Source organism: Lepisma saccharinum, chromosome 6, assembly GCF_977018435.1.
Source record: "Lepisma saccharinum chromosome 6, izLepSacc3.1, whole genome shotgun sequence".
Lineage (NCBI taxonomy): Eukaryota > Metazoa > Arthropoda > Insecta > Zygentoma > Lepismatidae > Lepisma > Lepisma saccharinum.
The window spans coordinates 12,601,324-12,626,083 of NC_139234.1; the positions used below are offsets into that span (position 1 = coordinate 12,601,324).

Genomic DNA, 24,760 nt, shown 5'->3' on the forward strand with positions numbered 1-24,760 from the left:
CAGTTGTAATTTATTGCATTAGTAACAGTGAGTCCTAACCTAATTTTCGGCATAATCACCACCGTTGTTCTGGCATTTGTCGTAGCATGGCACTAAATTTTGTATGTCCATGGTATATGTGTCTGACAGCAAAGACTGGAACTATATCTACCGCAGTGTAGCTGTCAAATCCTTGCCCTGCCAGAAACCTCTTCAGTTAAGCAAAGATATGAAATTCGGTACATTCAAGGCCAGGCCTGTTCAGGGAGGAGTGGTCCAAGATCTCTCACCTGAAGTGATGCAAAGGGCCCGTGTGTACTCAGCTGTATGGGGTTGTTCACATTCGATTGGCCTTCCGTGAATTGTCTGCACCATCGTCTGACCATACTATCACTCATGACGTCCAATCTGCACACCTCACACGATTGCTGGTGGCTCTGTGCCAAATTCTGTGCGTGCAATGTAGGCTACATCGTAGTCGGTGGGAGACTGTGTGAGAGCTGCAATCTTTAACCTAAAACTGCCCTAAAACGGCTGTATTGCAACTGTACCAGATTATAGCTACATGCCACTTCTTCCTGCCTGCATTTGTGTGTGTCACTCTCCGACCACTAGTGTTGTGTATAGGCACCATTGGAGCTTTTTTCAGGATGCCCCTCGTATATGAACTTTCAGAAGCTTTTATTATTAGTGTTTTCCTGTTTTAATGTGTGGTTAGCTAAATCAGGTACCTATACAATGCAATTCTATAAATTCCTTGCGTTAAATTTCTAATACCTACATACCCTTTTCGTCAGCAATAATGGTATAACTGCATGTTGTGAGTTTCACAGTACTTCACTTGGATATACTGTACTGAACCAGAAATCCCATTGATAATGTAAGGAAATATGACACTTTATTTTGTTCGATTCAGTTCACTTATATGCAAGAGTTAATTTGTTTGCTTTACATAGAAGAGAGAAGTAGCTTTATGCATTGAAAAATGAGTCCGCACTCATGGTTCTTGCAAGCAGAGGGTTCTAACCTCAGTGCAAATATCAACATATAATACCGAGAATGTATAAGGAGACTGATAAATTACAAACTGTATTTATTAATCAATCTCTCTTCACTCTTATCTCATTTAGTCGTAACTTTAAAAATAATCAAGTATTTTATTTTAAACTTACTGCGTATGACAAAATTCCGTAATCCTTCCGTAGCTTGTGAATTGTAATAATTTTCCAAATTCACTATTTTGCAGCTTGAATTCAAATCATAGAGAATAGAGAAATTAAGTCAATTTCATAGAAGATAATATTGGTACTTAACAAAACCATACGTGGATCTGTATAGTTTATTATTTCCATTTGGAAAAACATCGATTTTGTTTAGTTTGTAATTGTCAGGGAAAAATGTAAATTTTGTCCTGGAAAACCTGGAAAAGTCAGGGAATTTCATTTCTGCTTGTTTGTAGCCACCCTGTACACAACTATTCCCATTAGTATCTGTAAACAATTAATGGAACATATTCCTTGTTTCCCGTAACAGAATTTAACTTAGGAAATTTTATTTTTATTTACCCTTTTATTGATATCAAACTTAAATTTTGTAAATCACTTAATGTTGATTAAAATTATACTTTGGAATCCGTTCTTAGTGATTAAATACAAATTTTCATGCAAGAGGTGTGTATATACAGGGAGGTTATTTCAGTCGTTCACCGCCAGCGTGACGGCCGTTCCGCGGACTCTTCATGCAACAGGTCCCGGCAAATTGCGTTCAGGAAGTCCGTAACAGAAACCGCTTGTTTTGTAATGTTTCCACTTTTCACAATTACAGTTACAATTACAATTGAAATAAGCACGTACCTTGTCGCACGGATGCAGGAAAAGGTGTCCTCCCAAATACAAATATTTCCGGCACCTTATTTCTGACATCTAATCTTAGATTAGACATCGCTACTTTATCCTCAGTTGACAGAAAGGGAAGACAGCATCCCGGCGCATAAAGCAAACCGAAAGCGTAAAATGATATTTAAAAGTAATAATAATGATGATCACTAACCTCCTGTGTTATAAGAGATGTTGAAAATGACTTCCTTCAACAGCAATACAACACGTTTCTTAGGTTCAAGAGATCCTGTCTATCGTAATCCCTGACCACTTTTCTGCAAGAATTCGTTTTCACGTAATTATCGTACATAAAAACTCTATGTTCAAGACTATATTTGTTTAACGACATAAGTAATGAATGAATAACAATTAACACACAATAAAGCACTGGCCATGAGTAGCACATTACAATAACACAGTATAAGCAACACGCGTACTGTTGAACGCAAACAGAATTGAACATGAACGAACACTGACGTCTGGTAGCCGACAGTGTTGCTAACCATTTTTCGGCAATGTCCCTACAGACGTAGTCAAAATGTCCCTACAACTGACCAAATGTCCCTACGCCAAGTAAAGTGACTAAAAAAAAACACCTCATGAGCATGCAAACAGAAGATAAAATATACACATTTACTTACCAAATCTTTCTGCTCGGTGCTTCCACAATTAATGAAGGAGCGAATTTACAATACAGGACCTCTCCCCGATTTTTTGTAATATTTCGCATACTCACTAATTGAGGCCTCCTAATCACGAATTTGAAGTTAAAATTTGGGGGGTCACGTGTAGAAATTGCAAAATAAGTGACATTGAGTGGTCCGCGATCGGCACGATTGCTTATTATTTACCGGAAGATTTTGTGTTTCCAATACTTAAAAAACGAAATATACATTCCTGATATTACTACGACCCCAAATTTTAACTATGTTTGCCTATCCTAACCTAACCTAACCGTACCTGAATGGTTCGTGGGGCTATCCGTCAATGGTTTGTTGGGCTACCCGTGCATGTTTTTTTCGAGCCCAAATTTTAACTATGTTTGCCTAACCTAACTTAACCTAAACTTACCGAGAATGGTCAGTGGGGCTATTCCTGAATGGTTTTGCGGTAATTGTGATTACGAACCGATAAAAAATATTATTTTCGTAGCACTTTAACGGCAAACGTTCATCATCGAAGACGCCATTTTCGTATCCTGCAATTTTATGATTGATGTACTGTTGCCAAATTTACCTGTAATCAAATCAGTTCTTCTACATCGTGATTGTCGCTGTCACATGTAAGCACGTTCTTTGGGCAATATACTGAAATCCATAAGTTTATTAATTAGCCCACAGCCATCCTCCTGCACACTCCACCTAACAATCTGTACAACATTAACAACTTTTTTACTGTTCTCTTCCGCCATTCTTACACGATCCATGCTCTCCAAGTATGAAATCAACAGTGTGGCAACGCTGTAGACAGCGTAACTAATTTTAATTTGTTCATATCAACAAATATGGCTACCATACTTGTATACGGAGAATCATTGCGAGAATTGAAAAGCTTATTTTACAACTTCTACACGTTAATGAACATTTTTTCCCCCTCACCCCAACATGTTAACTTGAGATAAATAATCACGAATAATTATTTCGTGAGTATAAGACGTAGCATAGAAATTACAGAAGGGTCCGGTATTGTAAATTCTTGCCTTAATGAATAATAGGGGTGTGCTGGACAGAATTTTTTGGGTCGGGACGGGATCGGGACGGTAATTTTTTTAAATCCCGACATTCGGGACTGAAAAATTTGCAATTTCCCGACCAAGTCGGAAAATTTTCTGGACGGGAAATGTTCGAAATTTCCCGAAGCACTGGAAATCTCGAATTTTACAAGTCATTTTCACTTTAAGTGATTGTTTTTGCATTTCTAGAATAAAAACTTACAACTTTCGATAAGTTCCAGAAACTTACAAGGCAGAAAACGTCGAGAATTAACGACTTTTTAAAGTAAAGAATCCAGCACACCCCTAATGAATAACGTTGAGTCGTTTACTGTTGATTATGTTATTTGAAGTCATACATGCTGCTGCTGTGAAGAGATAGATGTTGGTTGGTGATGCTGTATTTCCTGCATTCTTTAACAATTTTGGTCCCATTTTATTTCCCTTTTTTGTTTTTGTATCACTTAACATTGAAAATATTCTTTCCGTTTCCGCGTTAGAATGCGGCAATGTTAGCACTATTTTCGCGAGAGTGGAAATGTTTTCAAAAAGGAACTTGCCTTGAAAGTTTTTGGTAACCGATAACATGTTCCAAAATTCTGATGGAGATCTGTTAGTTAGTTCTTTTTTCTCCTCCTCGCTAAAGTATCCAGATAAACTAATTCATAAAATGTAATTTACCAAGATTGAAAAAAGTACCTACGTTTTCCCTCATTTGGCAAAATCTGTCCCTACGTTCCTACGCGGGCGAAATTTAGTGAAAAGTCCCTATGCGTAGGGACATGTCCCTACGGTTGGCATCACTGCCGACACGTGCAGTATGAAGCGCCCTCTCGCGGCTGACAACTCACCCAACCCCCGATAAGCTGCAGGCGCTGTCGCGACAACTGAGAATAAAGTAGCGATGACTAATCTAAGATTAGATGTCAGAAATAAGGTGCCAGAAATATTTGTATTTGGGAGGACACCTTTTTCTGCATCCGTGCGACAAGGTACGTGCTTATTTCAATTGTAATTGTAACTGTAATTGTGAAAAGTGGAAACATTACAAAACAAGCGGTTTCTGTTACGGACTTCCTGAACGCAATTTGCCGGGACCTGTTGCATGAAGAGACCGCGGAACGGCCGTCACTCTGGCGGTGAACGACTGAAATAACCTCCCTGTATATATATATATTAGGTTGATGTTCATGTGGGTATGTAACAAAATGCATAATTCTGAGCTTTGTATACCTGCTATTTCATCAGTATGCAGTCACTTCTTTATATTGTTTGAATTGTAGCTTTCAGTTCACTTTATGCACAGATATGCTAATCGGGTTAGACCTACAGTTTTAAAGGGGGCCAATCCACTGTGCAACGGCCTACACCAGGTATCCAACTTGGGACCTCTCGGTTACAAGGCAATGGATTAACCAAAATGCAGGAGGCCCTGCTTTATCTCGTGAGGCAGATTGAATTCTATTGGGCAACTACACCAATAGTTACGTGAGAAATAAGTCATAAAAACCAAATGATATGCACCTCAATATGAAAACCAAAAGCCATCTGTTTTGTGGGGAAATATTGCACTGACATCCATTACATGAAGTTAAAACTTGAGTTACATATTGGTAAAATGGTTATTTTATGCATAACGGTAGACCACTCAATATTTACAAAATCATTTTAGTTAGGGAAGATGTGGGGGGTTAAGACTAAGATGCTATTTCCACCTATTGTCTTTCTGTAAATCAAAAATTTTTCATCTTCAATTTGTTGCTGAGCATTGTCACTAATACAAGATAGTGTATTTAATTATCTGTAGTGTGTAAAAAATATATCTTAATTCTACACTTAGTTGCCATTGTTATTTACAGTTTGAAACTACTTCCGTCTCATAAGTTCTGACAGTTAAAATATTTGAGAACATAAAAATTAGAAATACTAAGCTAACCTCTATTTTTTTCAAATCCCAACATTGATTAAAAGCAAACATGCATAAGGAAAGAAGCTCCGTGAGTCAAAATACTTGAAAACTTTGATGTAACTACTATAAAAGTATTCTCTTTTGTACCATAAGAAACTATGCATGCATACATGTCATTTTGTGTTTGAGATCTCATTACTGAGTATTCTGTACTTGTTTATTTCATTCAATAGAACACATCCCAACATTCAATTAGAATTCCAATATCTGCAAAATTAATGGGCATTTCCACTACCACATGAAAAATATTTTAAATACATTCATTTGACAGATTCTGACACAGAAATAAGATGTGCAAAATATCTTGGATATATATATATATATATATATATATATATATATATATATATATATTTATTTATTTTTGTTCTTGAGGAACACGTCTTCAAACATTGCTAAAATTTATGTCCTATGTCACTGAAGTGAAAACATCCTCTCATTACCTGACTTCATCCTTCAGGTAGAGTTTACACATGGAATGACATTACAATACATAACTTTTCCTCCCACTATTTTATTTTCTTTCTTTTTTCATTTTTTTTTAAATCTGTACTGCCACACTAGTCTCTTCTTAGGCTACACAATAAACTAATGGTGGAAGAGCAGACGACAAATAGATGATGCATCAACATGGCAGATCATGTTTTGATCTAAATGCTGTCTCACAACTTTGGAAGTCTCATTTTTGCCTTAAGCTGAACGCAGAGACATGCAATAACTTCCAAGAGCAATTTTTCATGGCATATTAAATTTGTTGTTCAGGAAAATTCAGTGGAAATGTCCATAATCCAAACACTTTGTTACATCAAAAGATTGTAACCGTATAAAGTCTAAGAGCGGGGATCGTAGATAGGCTATGACAGCCTTTAGCCACTCGCTTGTTAGGCGAGAGGAACGTTGTAAAAGGAAGGGGGTAGCTCTGGAGAGCACGTCGACACTAAACTACAAGGGGACTAGCCCCGTAAATAAGAACACACGGACATATATTTAAACACTACCTTTGACTGAACAGGCAGGGGAAGGAAAGACAAGGAATGTTCGTTACCTGGAGTTCTACGGCGATCTCTTCTCCGCTGGTCCTTGGATCGACGTGGTCCTACTCTGAAAGAAAACGGACGAGGGAGCAACTCCGGGCTCCAAACTCTGTACTTTCGCCGACCGATATTCTAACGATAACTTTAACTTCCCGAACGTTCGTTTGCTCCCTTTTCTGAACTTACGATGCCTGTGGAGCTCTCTCGCGTAAACTGCAAACAACTAGACACGAATTTCTTTTGTAATAACTACTTCATGTGACGGAAGACAACTAAGACTGAGATTTTCTCACGCAACCTATTTATGTGAAATTCGAACTATCGGCCGTTACGATGCTTGCTTCGATCGCGTCCTCTCGCAACGGCAATCCTGAGGAAGAACGCTGATTCCTGATTTCATTTTCTAATGCAATGTCAGCGGAGTTTTTCCAACTCCGCTGAAGGACGCTGTCGCTATGAGCTTTTAAGAAGCTCTTTTTCAATGCTTCAGCGGGACCCTTTTTATAATGTGATTAGCTTATTTATTTATGATGCCCGGGTCCTAGGTTCTATTCACGTCTGCGGCGTGATACGGCACACCACTCTGGGGCAAAAAATTAGGTTCACGTAGGGAAGTTAATTTTTTGAAAACCTGCTGCTGCTAGTGTGTACTGCCACACTAGTCTCTTCTTAGGCTACACAATAAACTAATGGTGGAAGAGCAGATGACAAATAGATGATGCATCAACATGGCAGATCATGTTTTGATCTAAATGCTGTCTCAGAACTTTGGAAGTCTCATTTTTGCCTTAAGCTGAACGCAGAGACATGCAATAACTTCCAAGAGCAATTTTTCATGGCATATTAAATTTGTTGTTCAGGAAAATTCAGTGGAAATGTCCATAATCCAAACACTTTGTTACATCAAAAGATTGTAACTTAGAATTACCATTACCAGGAATTTAAGACAAAAAAATAAAAAAAAATAATTTGCCTTTTATGTTACATACTGTGAAAAGCTCTACACATTATTGAAACACAAACACATTTCAATGATACTTACATCCAACCTTTAATACCTCGGCCGCATATTTCCTTCCATCCTTCCACTTTACATTTCTTATGATCCCTACTTCATAATCATCTAATGACTCCCTCTGCAAGTCTATGTGAGCAACATGGTAAATGCTGTCTTCTGTGAATTGGACCAACACCCAATAGTCTGGAAAGAGAAAAGTGACAAAGAAAAAGTAAAACTATTTACATTGAACCAGTTTTGCTTCAGGAAGTGTATTGCCTTAATATTACCACAAGTTGTAACTAATTAGTAAGTAGTGGGCCTTCTGAGCCATACTGGTAATGTTGTCACCTTGTTATCAAGGCATCCTTTATTCAATACTGAGAAGAGGCAATTTACACAGTGGTTTGAATCCCACTTCAAACTGTAGGTGCCAGGAATGTGTTGCAGCAGAGGTACATCATTTTCATCACCATTTGTAGTCAAGGTTAGTACACAATATGAAAACTGTAATTTTAATAGTCGACTCCAGCGGCTGTCACGGACCCCGTTCACCGGGAAAGACAAGACAAGCGCTAACGCCAGGCGGCTTGCAGCCGTCTCTCATAGCGAATGTCAGGGAATGCTCGGTATATATTAGAATACATACAAATTAATTTTACTAATTAATAGCAGCGCAAGTCTTCAAAATTGCAGCTTTTTGCCGTTCATACTTTATGATCATATATATCCATTATTTGGGTTTTCAACGCACTGGAACCAATTTTATATTATGTAAAACATCAAAATCTATAGGCAAAACACAACTGTATGTTCAGGTGATTACTAAGCATTGTATCGTGCCAAACCTACTCTGACAGCAGTTGAATTACTTAAAAAAGAAATACAAAAAAAAAAAAAATGCAGTGTATCTTATGTAACCCTGAAGTAAACTACAGAAAAATTAAACTGTTACTTACACAAAATAATGGATTATGTCAAATTATTAAACTACTTACTGGTGATTTATGAATGTCAAGTTTTTCACATGCTGGGAGTGAAATTTTTAGGCAATTTTAATGTGTTTTTTTTTTTCACTTAATATAATTTCTCGTAATCGAGACATTTCATCCAGACTGTTTAACCTACTCACATACAACTTATTTGCTGATTATTCTTGTGTAAAAAATTGGGAAAAATATACAAGGCAATATACGTAGGTCACTTTCTATGCTTTATATGGAAAGCTTGATCTATGTCAAGAATTTGCAAATTCAATACAAATACTTATACATCAGTTTCCACAATTTACCTTTGAGTTTTCTTTATTTCTAAACCTATACAAATTTGATAATGGACAAGTATATTTTACTAAAGCACAGATTTCCACAATTGAAGTCACAATCACACATTCGAACAAGTAACGTCGTCGTTCCAGTGTCAAACACGAATGTGCAAATTTTTACTTTTTCAGCTAGTGTAATTTCTGATTATTCTTATTGATACATTCTAACTTACATAGTCTAATAAACAGTAATATTTCACAGATGACAACATTTATAAATTTCCGGGATATTGAATATTAAAATGCTTTCATCTCAAAAGTAAGATTTAGCACATTCGTGGTTTTGGCATTTAAACAATGATATTTTAAATACAGAGAAGCATAACCGGAATTTAATAAAGATACTATTCGACTGAACTAAATATAATAATGCTTACCTTGCACCAGTTTCCTTCGGGATCTTAAATTCAACATTTCTTCCTTTTCTTGACAATCTTCTTATTACCATTTTGGCAAAACACTACACACGACAGCAGACAAAAGCAATAACTGAGCAAGATTCGACATTCGATATGCATATGAACGGAATGTCTTTCAACACCCAAATGAAACAATTAGCCTGCTGTACTTCCTTTCAGCATAAGTGGCACACTGTGCACCAAAATGTGAATTGATCAACATACAAACATTGCTTTATCATTTCAATTATCTTAATGCCATTTATTCTTATTTTATTAACATAAACAGTTCAGAACTGGTATTCTTAAATAAATATACTGGCGCGTAATGTGCGTGAATTTGGTGTGAAGAGGCAGGCTTGTTGAATATACGTGTGTGTTGGGTCTCTCTTATCGCACAACAGTAGAGCAATTTTGTGTTCTGACGTCAGACGAGGGATGACTATGTTGTTAGGTTAGATCAATTAGATTTGGTTCTATTAGTTTAAATACACTAAAAAATACTATTTATGCTAAGATAACCAAACATAGCTAGCTTAACCTAACAACCTAGGTATTTGGCTTAACAATAACAGCATTCTAAGGTTATGTCATAACCCAAGGATGCTCTACTGTTGTGCGACAAGGGAAACAAACCCGGATATATGTGTATGTGGATATAATCTGCCAAACGGGGACATTGTAATTTAGAAATGCACACAAGTTCCCCACTTAACATGAAGATTACGTTTGAGTGAATTTAAGTCAGTGTACACACACACACAACAATAATCGAATTTCTGCGGAGTATCACATGAATGATTTGAGCATTTGAATTGCATCATTTCCTCTGAATTAAAAACCAAGCAGCAGGCACAAATCCAGGAATGTGTGATTTAAACTGCTAAATGAGGATTTTTATTGTAACGAGTGAATTCTGGTTGTTCAACGTCAGTTTCATGGGCCCATTTTAAGGTCTTACACGGGAACGCGGAAATTAGTGAAATGAAATATAACTGCCGAATAAAAACCCATTTTATTTTATTTAACGAGAATTAAGTATTAAGCTGAATTAAATTTTTTTTGATAATTATAATCTGTCCAATGCAAGTGCCAAATATGAAAAGATTGGCTGATTGATTTTCTTTATTTTTCTTCGCTTCTTGTGCCTTTTGGCTAATTTCCGAAAATGGGAATGGGTTATGATATGATGAAATTGATGAGTGGATACTTACAAACATCCATGTCCAGACAGGATTCGAATCCTGGACCCTAGATACTCAGTGGCGGCGATTGGGTCCAAAACTAGAGGAGGCATAGGTTCAAAACTGGGGGATGGAGGCACTTTCTTTCTCTCTAGATAAGGTTTATCCAGTGATCAGAACGCTACATTTCAAAAGTAGCTTCGCTACAGCTACAACTACTCTTCCAAAATGTAGCTTCGCTACAGCTACAGCTACATTTACCAAAAAGTAGCTCGCTACGCTACTCCTGTTCGCTACTCGCTACTTCGCTACTTTTTGCGCTACTTCTGCATAAAGAAATGAAAACAACCATATGGGTATTAAAAAAATCCTCTACTACTGGTAAATAAATTCTGTTATTTGTTATCATGATTCCAGTCATTCGATAATTTTGATAGCAGTGTTACTTCAGTTACTTATTTTTACTATAGTTTTTGAGAATACCATACCTATGCAAGTGGCATATCCATTCAAATTTGATATATGAATATTGCAATTAGGGTGTTACACAAATTAATTATTACAACTATACACAAATAAAATTTGATGGGATTACGTATTTATGTTCACATCAACATATTTTTCTTGAGAATAAATATTTCATTTTTTATAGACTGATATGCATCATTCATCATTCTTCCTCGTTCTCACAATTGGCCGAAAGTGGCAGAAAGCGACTATAGAAAAGAGAATAATAATTACGTACAAAGCAGAGACTTGGACAATGACATAGAGAAACAAAGAAAAGATGCATTCAGTGGAGATGAAATTTTTAAGGAATCTTTTGAGGAAGACTAGAAGGGATAGAATAAGAAATCAGGAGATCCGACAGGCAGTGGGTGTAGTGAAGTTTCAGGACAGGATAGATCAGGCACAGATGAGATGGTTTGGACACATGAAGAGGATGGATGCAGAAAGACTACCAGTAAGAGCTTACGGTGTGGGAATAAGGCCAAGGGGAGACCAAGATGTCGGTGGAAAGAGCAGATAGTGGAGAGTGTTAGGAGAAGAGGACAAGATTGGAACACCGTGGAAAGAGAGGAGTTGTGGAAGACCAAGAAAAAATGGAGAGGCTTGACTTCTATGCCGACCCAGACAGAGGCAGGAAATGGCAAAGGATGATGATGATGATGTTATGATTAGCAAAAGTTACAGAAAAGTGACGCAAAAGTAGGAGAAATACATAAATTTGAAAACTATGTATATTAACTAAAGAAAATTGTCGTTTCTGCAGGAAAGTCAATAACTCGTACATATTTTTTGCAATATAATAAAATTATTGAGGAAACTGTCGTGTAAACCTGAGTGCTATAAACGTATTGTAATTTTAAAATTTGTGAACAAATACTATCGCGAAAATAATTGTAATTCCAGAAACTCTATCATTCATGTAAGAATAATTTCTTGCTGGTGAGATTCTATATACTGACGATGGATGATCAATGCTGTTAACATACTGAGCCATTTATTGCTGGCACTATTCCCTTGTCAGTGCAGTGGAGAATCCATCGCTCGTTTTTGCACTGCAAGTTGTGTCTTACACAGCAATTAATGACACTTTGGTGTCTCTTACACCATGAATATCCACAGGATTTGTTCCGAGGGTGACGCAAACGAGGCATTTTTTCCAGTGGTGCAGCAAACGAGGCATGTTTCTCCCTAAAAAAACGTAGCTGTTAGCAGGAATATATTCATATATGTCAGTTATCTGGATATCTGAATTATTCATATACTAATTAAATAAATTACGCAGATATCTATAATCTACAATCTAGATAATCTGTATCTCCATGCAATAGACCGTCTTTATGAACCTCCTGCAAAATTAAGGGTTACTGTCAATTTTTTCTGACGCTGTTGTCACATTCAAAATTCACCTCAAAATGCTGAGAAAAATGTAGCTGTAGCGAAATTTTCGCTACAACTACAGGAATTTTGTAATTTCGCTACCGCTACAACTACAATTTTCAAAATGTAGCGTCGCTACAGCTACCGCTACAAATTTTGTAGCTAGCTACAGTAGCGACGCTACAAGTAGCTCGCTACTTCTGACCACTGGGTTTATCATAGTGCGGGGGCAAAAGTCGCAAAAAGTACGGGGAAGTAAACTGCCCCCCTAATCGTCGTCACTACTTGAAAAAATGCTAAACTTTGGAAGTGGCTATCAAAATTAAAAATTAGTCCCTTTTCTAAAATTCCTGCACACCGTACCTGATAGTAATGTGCACATTGTTATACACTTCTCGATAATATAATACGTTGATACCCAGGGGCGGTACTAGGGAATTTTCTACCGCACCTCCATCAGCACTCCCTTTTCAAAAATTATTTTCAACCTAATGAAATGTTATGCTACTGAAACTTTGAGTTTACAATGTTAGGTATTGCATTAATACCTCAATTACGTATGGTATTTAACAGGCAATCTATTGGTCCTGAAAGAAGAATCCTGTAGTGGTCGCGATCTATGCAAATATCAGCGGCTGTTGTCTCTCATCACCATGGTTTTTAAGAATTTTATTTTTACTTTTGTTTATTCCTGCGGCGTTTTTGATAACTGCCTACAGCTCAGAATGAGTTGATTCACGTTTTAATCTTTTTAGCGTGTTTTTGATAAAAGAGTTTTATTTTCAGCCTACTTATTCTTCCTCTACTCTCAAAATCACACTGCAGCAACAAAACATTTTTGTTGCTTCAGTAAATCACCAGCTTATACCAGGGAAATTAACGGGAGTTGTATCGAGCGTGTTTATTATTTTTCGTTATCGTTAATGCACACTTCTATGTAAGATAAGATAAAATTTATTTCATCCATGAATCACTTATTTGCGTATACAGGCAGTGATATCGGACATGTCAGTTTGTTGGATCAACATACAAGTAAATGTCGGTCACTTTCTTGACATGCTATTCTGAGGATTCATGATCCTTGTCAAGTATTTACTACATATTCCATTTTTTTAAAATAAAGAACCTGATATCTCACAATGACCATTGTCCAAATTTGATGATACCAGTCACATTTCTTATTTGTATTTTTGTTATATAGCTTTGCCTCGCTGCATCTGTATGCTAATTGTGTCAATAAGGATGAATTATGATAGATAAAATTGGTAAATTGACGCTCGTAAAGACACGACACCGAACCTTACACTACCAGTAGCTACATTGGGCTATATTGTATATCATTCACTAACACACATTTTACTTTAATTTAATAAGAATTTATGGAACTCAGTTTCATTAAAAATACGTACAATTTAACCTGTTGTTTCATTCATTTCGAGAAGTTTTCAATTTTCATAATGGACAAATATGTTACGAAAGCACAAACGTAGACATAAATATTATCATATGTACACGGCAATGTTTTAATAAATAAGGTGAGTAGTCACAATCACATATTCTAATACAGAGAAGGTAATATGCTTAAAGACTCTATGCGATTTAGATTTAAAATTTCGCCTTTTATGTTCGCATTTTCATCATCTCAATTTCTGTGTAAAACGCATTAAAATCTGTGTTTCCAGATGACAGTTCGACTCAGTACAATTGATTCACTATACTGCAACACTCTGCGTAACAACAGTTGTTTTCATTCAATGTAATGGGTATGTACGGAATGCCTTTGGACACCACGGTTCTGAACTGGCGGGTAATGTGCATGCCTTTGTTGTTGTGCAAAGAGAAAGAGAGTGGCGCGTGCAGTATTGTTAACATCACGTGACGGAAAACAGCTGAGCGGCTGGCGTGGGAAGAGCTTTCGTCTCTCGCTCTGTTCGTACACACATTCGTACACACAAATGGCATTTGTGCTGCCACCTGGAATGCATTTCTGGAACTAATTCACACACCGTTGGACACACTGTTTTTGATGAATTTACGACATTCGGGGTAGTTCTCAGAGTGAGCTGAAAATTGAACCAGAGCATTATTTCATCATTTTCTAACGATTTTTGGGTCAAATCCTTCCAGGGACCTGAGGCAAATTCCTCAGTGTGAATTTGGTTCCCCGAATTGTGAGTGTGTAGTTTAACTTTGTTCCCCGAAATCGGAAATCTGCCAACGCGCGCGCACGCGCACACACACACACACACACACACACACACACACACCCACGCACGCACGCACGCACGCACGTGCGGTGTCATTTTAATGGCACCCATGCACCACGGAAACGTATAAAGGACATCAAAACAAACAACTTTTTTCAGTAACATTTTTCTCGTTGGTCATCGTTTCGGTGCTACAGTCATTCAAAAAAGCCCGTTTTGCCGACTGAATGCTGGCAACCACATACATCATTTGATTGCATTTGTGACGTCATATCCCGTCGTGAAGCGATGCATTCCAGGGTTGCCAGGAACACACACATTCTGTGAAAAATGACATAGCTAAAATCAGCCACATTATGTACTGTGAAACAAAATGAGAAAAATGTTCTGTAACCTAACAGGAAGTAAACAAACGATATGAAAAATGGTAGAAAGAAAATAGAGTTCATGTGGAATACCGAATTTCATACCGAATTTTGTCTCAGTGTACATGTCAAATTATTGCAAAACTAGTTACCAAGTTTGCATCTACAATTTAGTCTATCCACTTCGTCCTTCTGAAACTAGTTGTCTGTGACACACTGAACAGATGACAAAATAGAAATGAAAGATCTCAAAATTCCAAAGGTAAGCAACACATAATATAATGTATATTCAGGGCATTATGAGACAAAGTGACAAAAATGGTTGAAAATACAGGGATATAAGTAGTAGTAATACAAGCTCTCGGATGACAGTGTTTATCTATGCACCGGATACACATGTAATAGTTTGCAACTGTGAACAGGGCAGTATATTCGCTACTGATTCATAATTAGATTGTTACTGTGGTTGTACATGATTTAGCCTGTAACAACGTGAACCTCTGATACTTCCGTTATCAGCACAAGAGTACCACTAGGCATCTGGACAAAAACCTGTAGATATCAACCTTGCAACGAGATTTGCAAATATTTGACATGTAGCTGGACGTAAACAGCTACATGTAAGCTGTAAGTTCAATAAAATTTATTGTTGTTGATATTTGACATGTAGGCTGAGACAAAATGCAATATTGATACTTAATTTTGAATAGGTATGTTTTTACCATTTCTCATGTCGTTAGTTCACTTACCCCGGTGGCTCAGTTGGTAATGCGTCTGACTACCATGCTAAAGGTCCCGGGTTCGATCCTCGGCCAGTTCAAATCCGGGAACTTTTTTAACATTGGAAGCGGCCCCGGTGTCCACCCAGCGTCGAATAACATGGGTACCTGGGGGAAACCCTGGGGGGTAAAGGCAGTCAGGGGTGTGATGCTGATCACATCACCCCCACTCACGACCGAATCAAGAAAGTGTGGGGCGTTACCCCACAACCCCTATATGCCTTTATGGTAGGGATGGCAAATGGATCCGGATCCAAAAATACCAGATCCGGATCAGGGTCTGAAAGTTTCGGGTCTGGATCCGGATCCGTGTCCAATAGTTTCGGGTCTGGATCCAGATCCGAGAGTTTTGTATCTCAATCCCATTATAATATTACCACACCTTAAAAGGTATTATGATCTTCAATTACAAAGAAATTTTTCATTAGTTAGTCCTTCAAGATTTTTTTTCAAGTGTTGTTCCTAAAATAATTTGCTACACATCGGCTAACACACTCTTGCACAAAAATAATCTTACTTGTTTAACATAAAATGTCAGAGGTGATTTTGTAAATGCCATTGAAATGAACATGTATGCATTCGAATGTAATGGAAATGGAAACACACATAAATGTGAGATATGAAAAACTAAATATGCTGACCAAGGCAGTAATTTATTTTATTAAAAACATAAACTAAACGTAACATTTCAACCTTGTAGCAAGGTCTTCATCAGACTCTGTATCAAGTACAAAAGTAACAGGATACAAAAACAGGGGATTATATATACACAAACATTGCTCCCTCCAGACTATTTAGAAAGTTGTTTGGAACTTTCTAGCAGGTGACTTTCACTTGCCAACTTTACTTTCACCTAAAAGGCTAAACACAATTACTTCCATATAGAATGTGGTTGGACTTTTAATCTCACACTCTTTTCCCTTCATTTTTCTTCCTTCTCCTCTCCTCTTTCTCTCTTGTCCTTTCCACTCTTTCTAACATCTTCTTCCATTCTTTGTTTAACTTCAGTCCCCCATTCCAGTTCACTATTTTCTAAATAGTCTGGAGGGAGCAATGTTTGTGTGTATATATAATGCCCTGTTTTTGTATCCTGTTACTTTGGTACTTGATACAGAGTCTGATGAAGACCTTGCTAGAAGGTTGAAACGTTACGTTTAGTTTATGTTTTTAATAAAATAAATTACTGCCTTGGTCAGCATATTTAGTTTTTCATAATCATGGAAACAAGGCTTAATGGTGTTATAATAAATGTGAGACATTCCATTCCAGGAGGATGAAACCTTTAACACATTTAACAAGATAGAAATGTTATACAAAAATTATACAATTGTTCTACAGTTACAGTTTTAAAAATTAAAATAAAACATTATAATATATACAATGTTATATAATTACAAAGTGTAAGACTAACAAGGGAGGTTATCTAAGTGTCCCCCTCCGATTTCCATGAAACTTCGCAGATGTATAGAGGAGCCCAAAAGAAGAAATACATGTTTTTTGTTTCGGCTAAAAAAACTGTTCTAGGGGGCAACCCACCCCCTCAAATGTCAAGATGAGGACAAATTTAAGTGGGCATTTGACCCCTGTTTCCCACTCCCATTTCCATGAAACTTGGCATGTGTATAGAGGGGCCCAAAGGAAGAAATACGTGTTTTTTTGTTTCAGCTAAAAAAACTGTTTTAGGGGGCAAAACCCCCTCAAATGTCAAGATGAGGACAAATTGAAGTAAGGATCTGACCCCTGTGTCCCCCTCCGATTTCCATGAAACTTGGCAGGTGTATAAAGGGACCCAAAGGAAGAAATACATGATTGGGTTTGTTTTGACTAAAAAAACTGTTTTAGGGGGCAACCCCCCCAAATGTAAAAACGAGGACAAATTTAAGTGGGCATTTGACCCCTGTGCAGAGGTGGTCACCCTCCGGAGGGCGACCCTCATGAGGGCAGACCTCACCCTCACCTCCGAAGACTTGTGAGGGTGAGGGTGTGTGAGGGTGAGGGCAAGATCGACCCGTGAGGGTGAGGGCGTGTGAGGGTGAGGGTGAAGCTGAGTCGTGAGGGTTAGGGTGTGTGAGGGTGAGGGCGACCTGTGAGTCGTGAGGGTGAGGGCGAAGTCGAGTCGTGAGGGTGAGGATGAAGTCGAGTCGTGAGGGTGAGGGCGAAAGGCGAGTCGTGAGGGTGAGGGCGTGTGAGGGTGAGGATAAAGTTGAGTCGCGAGGGTGAGTGTGTGAGGGCGAAAGGCAAGTCGTGAGGGTGAGGGTGAAGCTGAGCCGTGAGGGTGAGGGCGTGTGAGGGTGAGGGCGACCTGTGAGTTGTGAGGGTGAGGGCGTGTGAGGGTGAGGGCGAAAGGCGAGTCGTGAGGGTGAGGGCGAAGTCGAGTCGTGAGGGTGAGGGTGAAGTCGAGTCGTGAGGGTGAGGGCATGTGAGGGTGAGGGCGAAAGGCGAGTCGTGAGGTGAGGGTGAGGGCCATGTCAATCCATGAGGGTGAGGGCGTGTGAGGGTGAGGATAAAGTTGAGTCGTGAGGGTGAGGGTGTGTGAGGGTGAAAGGCGAGTCGTGAGGGTAAGGAAAATCCGTGAGGGTGAAAGGCGAGTCGTTAGGGCATGTGAGGGTGAGTGCGAGCCGTGAGGGTGAAGGCATGTGAGGGCGAGGCATGAAGGTGAGGGAGATTGAACGAAAATGACCACCTCTTGTTTAAAGTTGGATCCGAACAAGGGATGGCCAGATCCGGATACTGGCGAATCCGAAATCCGGATCCGGATCCTGGATCCTAAAATATTTCGGATCCGGAATTTTCAGATCCGGATCCGGATCCGTTTTGCCATCCCACATGAGTTTCTTTGGAAAGTAAGAATGTGCTTATAACATATTGTTACCTGCTAATATACATATATATATAATATACATACAGACACACACATATATATATATATAGTGTGTGTGCGCACGTGCACGATTTGTAATTAATTAATACACTTACAAGGGAGGTCTAAGTCTCCCCCTCCGATTTCCATGAAACTTTGCAGGTGTATAGAGCCCCCCTCAAAAGTCAAGATGAGGAGTAATTGAAGTGGGGATCTGACCCCGAAACCACGTAAATATGGCATAGGAAGAAACAGGGGGCATAGGGCCTCTATACACCTGTCAAATTTCATGGGAATCGGAAGGGGACACAGGGGTCAGATGATCCCCACGTCAATTTGTCCTCATCTTGACATTTGAAGCGGGTTTTGCCCCTAAAACAGTTTTTTAGCCGAAACAAAAAAAAAACACGTATTTCTTCCTTTGGGCCCCTCTATACAACTGCGAAGTTTCATGAAAATCGGAAGGGGACACAGGGGTCAGATCCTTACTTCAATTTGTCCTCATCTTGACATTTGAGGGGATTTTGCACCCTAAAACAGTTTTTAGCTGAAACAAAAAAACACGTATTTCTTCCTTTGGGCCCCTCTATACACCTGACACGTTTCATGGAAATCGGAGGGGAACACAGGGGTCAGATCCCCACTTCAATGTGTTCTCATCTTGACATTTGAGGGGAGGTTGCCCCCTAGAACAGATTTTTAGCCGAAACAAAAAAACACGTATTTCTTCATTTGGGCCCGTTTATACACACACCTGCCAAGTTTCATGGAAATTGGAGGGGGATACAGGGGTCAGATCCCCATTTCAATTTGTCCTCATCTTGACAATTGAGTGGGTTTTGCCCTGTAAAACCGTTTTTTAGCTGAAATAAAAAAAAACCCACATATTTCTTCCTTTGTTCCCCACTATACACCTGCCAAGTTTCATGGAAATCGGAGGGGGACACATAGGTCAAATGCCCACTTAAATTTGTCCTCATATTGACATTTGAGGGAGGGTTGCCCCCTAAAACAGATTTTTAGCCGAAACAAAAAGCACGTATTTCTTCATTTGGTCCCGTTTATACACACACCTGCCAAGTATCATGGAAATCGGAGCGGACACAGGGATCAGATCCCCACTTCAATTTGTCCTCATCTTGACATTTGAGGGGGGTTTGCCCCCTAAAACCGTTTTTTAACTGAAACAAAAAACACGTATTTCTTCCATTGGGCCTCACTATACACCTGCCAAGTTTCATGGAAATCGGAGGGACACAGGGGTCAGATCCTCACTTCAATTTGTCCTCATCTTGACTTTTGAGGGGGTTTTGCCCCCTAAAACTGTTTTTTTATCTGAAACAAAAAAACATGTATTTCTTCCTTTGGGCCCCACTATACGCCTGCCAAGTTTCATGGAAATCGGAGGGGGACACTTATATAACCTCCCTTGTTAGTCTTACACTTTGTAATTATTTGACACTGCATATATTATAATGTTTTATTTTAATTTGTAAAACTGTAACTGTAGAACAATTGTATAATTTTTGTATAACATTTCTATCTTGTTATATGTTTTAAAGGTTTCATTCTGGAATGGAATGTCTCCCATTTATGTGTGTTTTCATTTCCAATACATTCGAATGAATACATATTCGTTTCAATGGTATTTACAAAATCACCTCTGACATTTTATGTTAAGCAAGTAAGATTATTTTTGTGCACGAGTGTGTTAGCCGATGCGTAGCAAAGTATTTTAGGAACAACACTTGAAAAAAATTCTTGTAGGACTAATTAATGAAAAATTTCTTTGTAATCGAAGATCATAATACCTTTTAAGGTGTGGTAATATTATAATGGGATTGAGATACGAAACTCTCGGATCCGGATCCGGATCCAGATCCGAAATTTTCGGATCAGGAACTCTCGGATCCGGATCCAGATCCGTAACTTTTGGATCCGGATCCGTTTGGCCATCCCTAATCCGAACTACAATGTGCCTCCTCCACCGGGTCTAGTAAGAAATAGGCTTTAATATTTTTAATTCGTTTCATGGTGTTTCTAGTCCAAAAACGCATTTTTATATTGCCTATAAATGCCTATTAGGTGAGTGCCTGTTTTGCTTAATCGTCCCTAAAATGCCTATTCTGCCATTTTTGCTTATTTCAGCTTTGTTATGCGCCTTTGGCTTTCCCTATGTTGAATGTAAGCCTTCGTTGACGTTGAACTGACTGAAAGCCTCAATCGGGGTAAGCAAACTGGACAACCTGTTAGTGACTCATCATATATGTGGATGTAAGGACGCCAGCTCTCCCCTTCTTTTTTTTCCCCTGAAAGATTTGTGGGAATCAATCAGTACTCATTTGCTTTGTTGTGCCTGTGAAAAAAATGTGGTTGTATGAGGAGATATCACGTGTTTCAAAATGACAAGGGATATGACAGCCAGAAATGTATTAATCAGTGGCGTGCTCCAGTATTATTTAAAAAAAGGGAAAGGCAGTAAATGATAGAAATTACTGCGAAAATCCTGGACACGCCACTGGTATTAATTAATAATTCATCTTCGCAGGGAATTGTGAAATAAAGTAATTCTGATATAAAGAACTTGCACTAACCATTTGGCCAATTTGAACAAATACCTCAATTTCGGATAGCATCCCATTTCGCCTAACTGCCTAAACCGGTCGGAAGGGGGAATGAGGGAAATTTTGATCCAAGTAAACACCAAACAATTTCCAACATCTGCCCATGCCAAATAGTCAGGTGTTGCTCTGAAAAAGGAGCATGGTCACACAATCCAGCAGCCGGGGGTGTTTGTTATATTTTCTATAAGATAAAGGAAAATAGGACTCCATTTCTTGATCTATCTTTTAGTAGGCAAAAACAATCCTCCACTCGACCCCCTTCAATCTCTGACTTTAGTCGTATTAGAAATTCTAAGCTGCTTCATTGACGCTTAATGTTCTGCTTGTTCTTGTTTTATCTAACCTAACCAGGTGTGTAATATCAAGGATAACTAAGAATGACTTTCATAACTTGCACCGGAGTTTGGGCATTTATTTTGGTTAGAATAGGCAGACAAAAAGGCATTTATAATGTGGAAAATAGGCACCAAATTAAAAAAAATATGCACAATAAAGTGGGAAAGTTCCAAATAATTTATCTCTATAATTTCATTTTAAAATCAACATGTAAACAACATATTTACTTTCATTTGTTGCCTTGATTACATACAACCACTATTTTTTTTTTGTTTTTTGCTTTCTTGAACATTCATTGATAGCCGTCTGTCAGAAAGAATGATTTTCATAACGAGAATGATCTCATTTGACCACCCATGAAATAGGCTATTGTAAGAACTGGATTCATATCATGAATAAAATATTTTTTCTCGTTTAAGAATATCACAAATCGTTTTCAAGTTTTCCAGTTCTACATTTTTACTCATTACACCTTTGCACTTTTCTGCAACAGCTAACTTTTTCTCCTGACACTTCAATTAGTAGCTGCACCGATTCCTCCAAGACTTTAATGGATAAGAGTTTCACCTCTTTTTCCCAGCTTTGTAATTGTTTCTGGCAACATCGTAATGTGCTAATAAATAATGTTTTTGAAAGAAAACTATGTTATGTACAATTTTTTAAAAACACAATCTAAAAATGTCATTGAAAATTAAAAAAATAGGCGTAAAAAGTAAAGATATAGGCAGTAGGGTATAAAGTAGGTAAAACAAAAAAGTTTCTAAATGTACATATATTAAGACAATTTTTTCAATAAATGCAGCATGAAAAAACAGGCATTTCGGCCTGTGGAGAGACCGTTAAATTTCATAAATCACATTATACGCGTACTGTGCCGATAAGCAGTTAGGCAAAGGGGATTAGGCGAAACTGGACTACATGCAATTTTGTGTTCAATTGTACGCACAAAACAGGATGAAAAGCAATTTGCATCCTTTTAACCAAAAAAATATTTTAAATGGTGTTCCAATTAAAATTTCTGGGAAGAAATGAACTAGCGTTACCTATTGCACTAATTGCGCACAAATGTTTCATTGACAATGGATTATAATTTTAATCATATTCTCATTTGCATGAAAGCTAAGATAACATAACCTGATTAATTGAAAGCATTTGCATTATTTTATTTTTGTACGATTATATGACCTGTTTATCTGTGTATGTGCATCAAATTATAGAATAAGAAAGATTTGATTTTGATCTTCTAAGTGCACATGTTCTGGTGAGCCAAGAGAGGCCATTATCCAAATTATTAGAATTATATTATTTAGTAGGAGAGACAATGAGCAGGTTAACCGAATGGGCATAAAGGTGTAACATTTCTCAAATAGGGCAAGTAAAATGTGCTGCAAAATTCCCTTCTGGCGGAACTGTATTTTGTTTGTAAAAGAATAAGTACAAATTACGTATTAAGTACAAAAATGTGTTGAATTTAATTGTACAGGGTGGTTCAAAAAGTCACTTAACACCCCCAGTACAAGGCCACTGCAGCGTGCAACATGGAAATGGTAATGACCAATCGTTATCAGGCCAAGGGGGAACCACATTGACGCCACCCGCGTGGTCGACGGCCATCTTGATATCAGCCATCTTGAATTCAACTTCAGAATTTTAAATGGGAAGGGGGTGATATGATATATCAAATCAGGCTAGAATTTCTTGAGAAATGCAATGGTGAAGATTTTTTCGACGTATCTTTAACCAGTAAACGGTTATGACTGAATTCTTGTACCAATTTGCTCCTTTTCGAGGTGTTAGAAAAATGTATTAAAATTTGTTTAACGCATCGAGATCAAAGTGATGTCTAGGGAGAGAAGTTCGCATGCCATTGCACACGATTTTAAGAAGAGCTGCGCATTATGAATGGTTGTTGCGAACTATTTACAGTGTGACGCTTCCATTGAATTAAAAGTCCTTCACAATGACAAGGCCGTTTCGTTTCTACCTGGAACTGGTGATGGTGAGTGGTGAGGCGGTGGAAAAACGTATGTCAAGTGGAAATCGCTACATATCAATAAATTATGAAATTATATCTCAAACGTTTGCACATAGTTAGCACATGAATGCACACTATGTATTTGTATAAGCACACGAATATTAATCAAGATATTAATGAGTTTATTGTGGCGATTCTGGCTTGATATCAAGATAAAACCCGCCACAAATCAAAAAAATATTTTTGAGCAACCAGATTGTACTATCTTTTAGGCATTCGCTAGCACTTGAAAGCACACTATTTATTTAAATTAGAATACAAATAATAATCAAGATATTAATGACATTATTGGCAATTCTGGCTTGATATCAAGATAAAATCGCCACAAATCAAAAAATATTTTTCAGCAACAAAATTATACTATCTTTTAGGTATTCGTTAGCACACGGAAGCACACTATTCATTGCCAGCTGATCTCACCGAGAGACGGTAAGCATGTGAAAAAAAAGTGTTGTATGTGAACTGTGGCTTCAACAGGACAATAAATATTGTGATTCGAAAATTAGATATGTGAGATTGATTACCAATTACACCTGAATGTAATCAGTTAAGTGATCAGAGTGAGATTAAATTTGCTCGGATCATAGAATGCATCACCGTAAATCAATTTCGGTGCAGTGGCGGCGATTGGATTCCAAAACCGGAAGGGGCAAGGTGCCAAAACTGGGGGGGGGGGGGGCAAAGGCAGTATATTTTCCTTTGTAGATAAGGTTTAGCAAAGTCCGGGGGTAGAAGTGGTGAAAAGTTGAGGGACAATTGCCACTGCCTCGCTGTTGTATTTCCTTTTTCATGACATAGGAGCTCCAATAATTATTTTAAACTTTCGTTTCAGAAGTAACTCAAAGAAAAAAAATGGTTGCTGGAGGGTAATTTAAAGGGAAGTTTTCCCAACTTCTTTAGATTTTCTTAGTGTCAAGAAATTTCGGGGAGGGGTTGTAGCCCCTTATTCCCCCCTCCTCCGCGTACGCCAGTGGGTAAGCAAATTGTGTTTTTCTAGTAGTGGATTCCCGAGATCCTTGGATTTCAAAGCGACAGCGTGGGCACTACATTATATGGGAGTTAACCAAAGGGAACCCCACGATACAATTAACCATAGAAAATAATTGTAGAAATTGACTGACATATTTAAAATTATAACACAGTACTATTGTACTTGTACTTTGATTGTTGTTCTGTCTCATTCATTTTCTCTTT

The 24,760-nt window shown here is 38.0% G+C and overlaps 1 protein-coding gene across 1 annotated transcript in view; it reads left to right on the plus strand.

Moving 5' to 3' along the window:
* Positions 1–24,760, plus strand: part of LOC145988990 (uncharacterized) — a 584,192-nt gene that overhangs the window by 554,204 nt on the left and 5,228 nt on the right. The window lies entirely within an intron of this gene.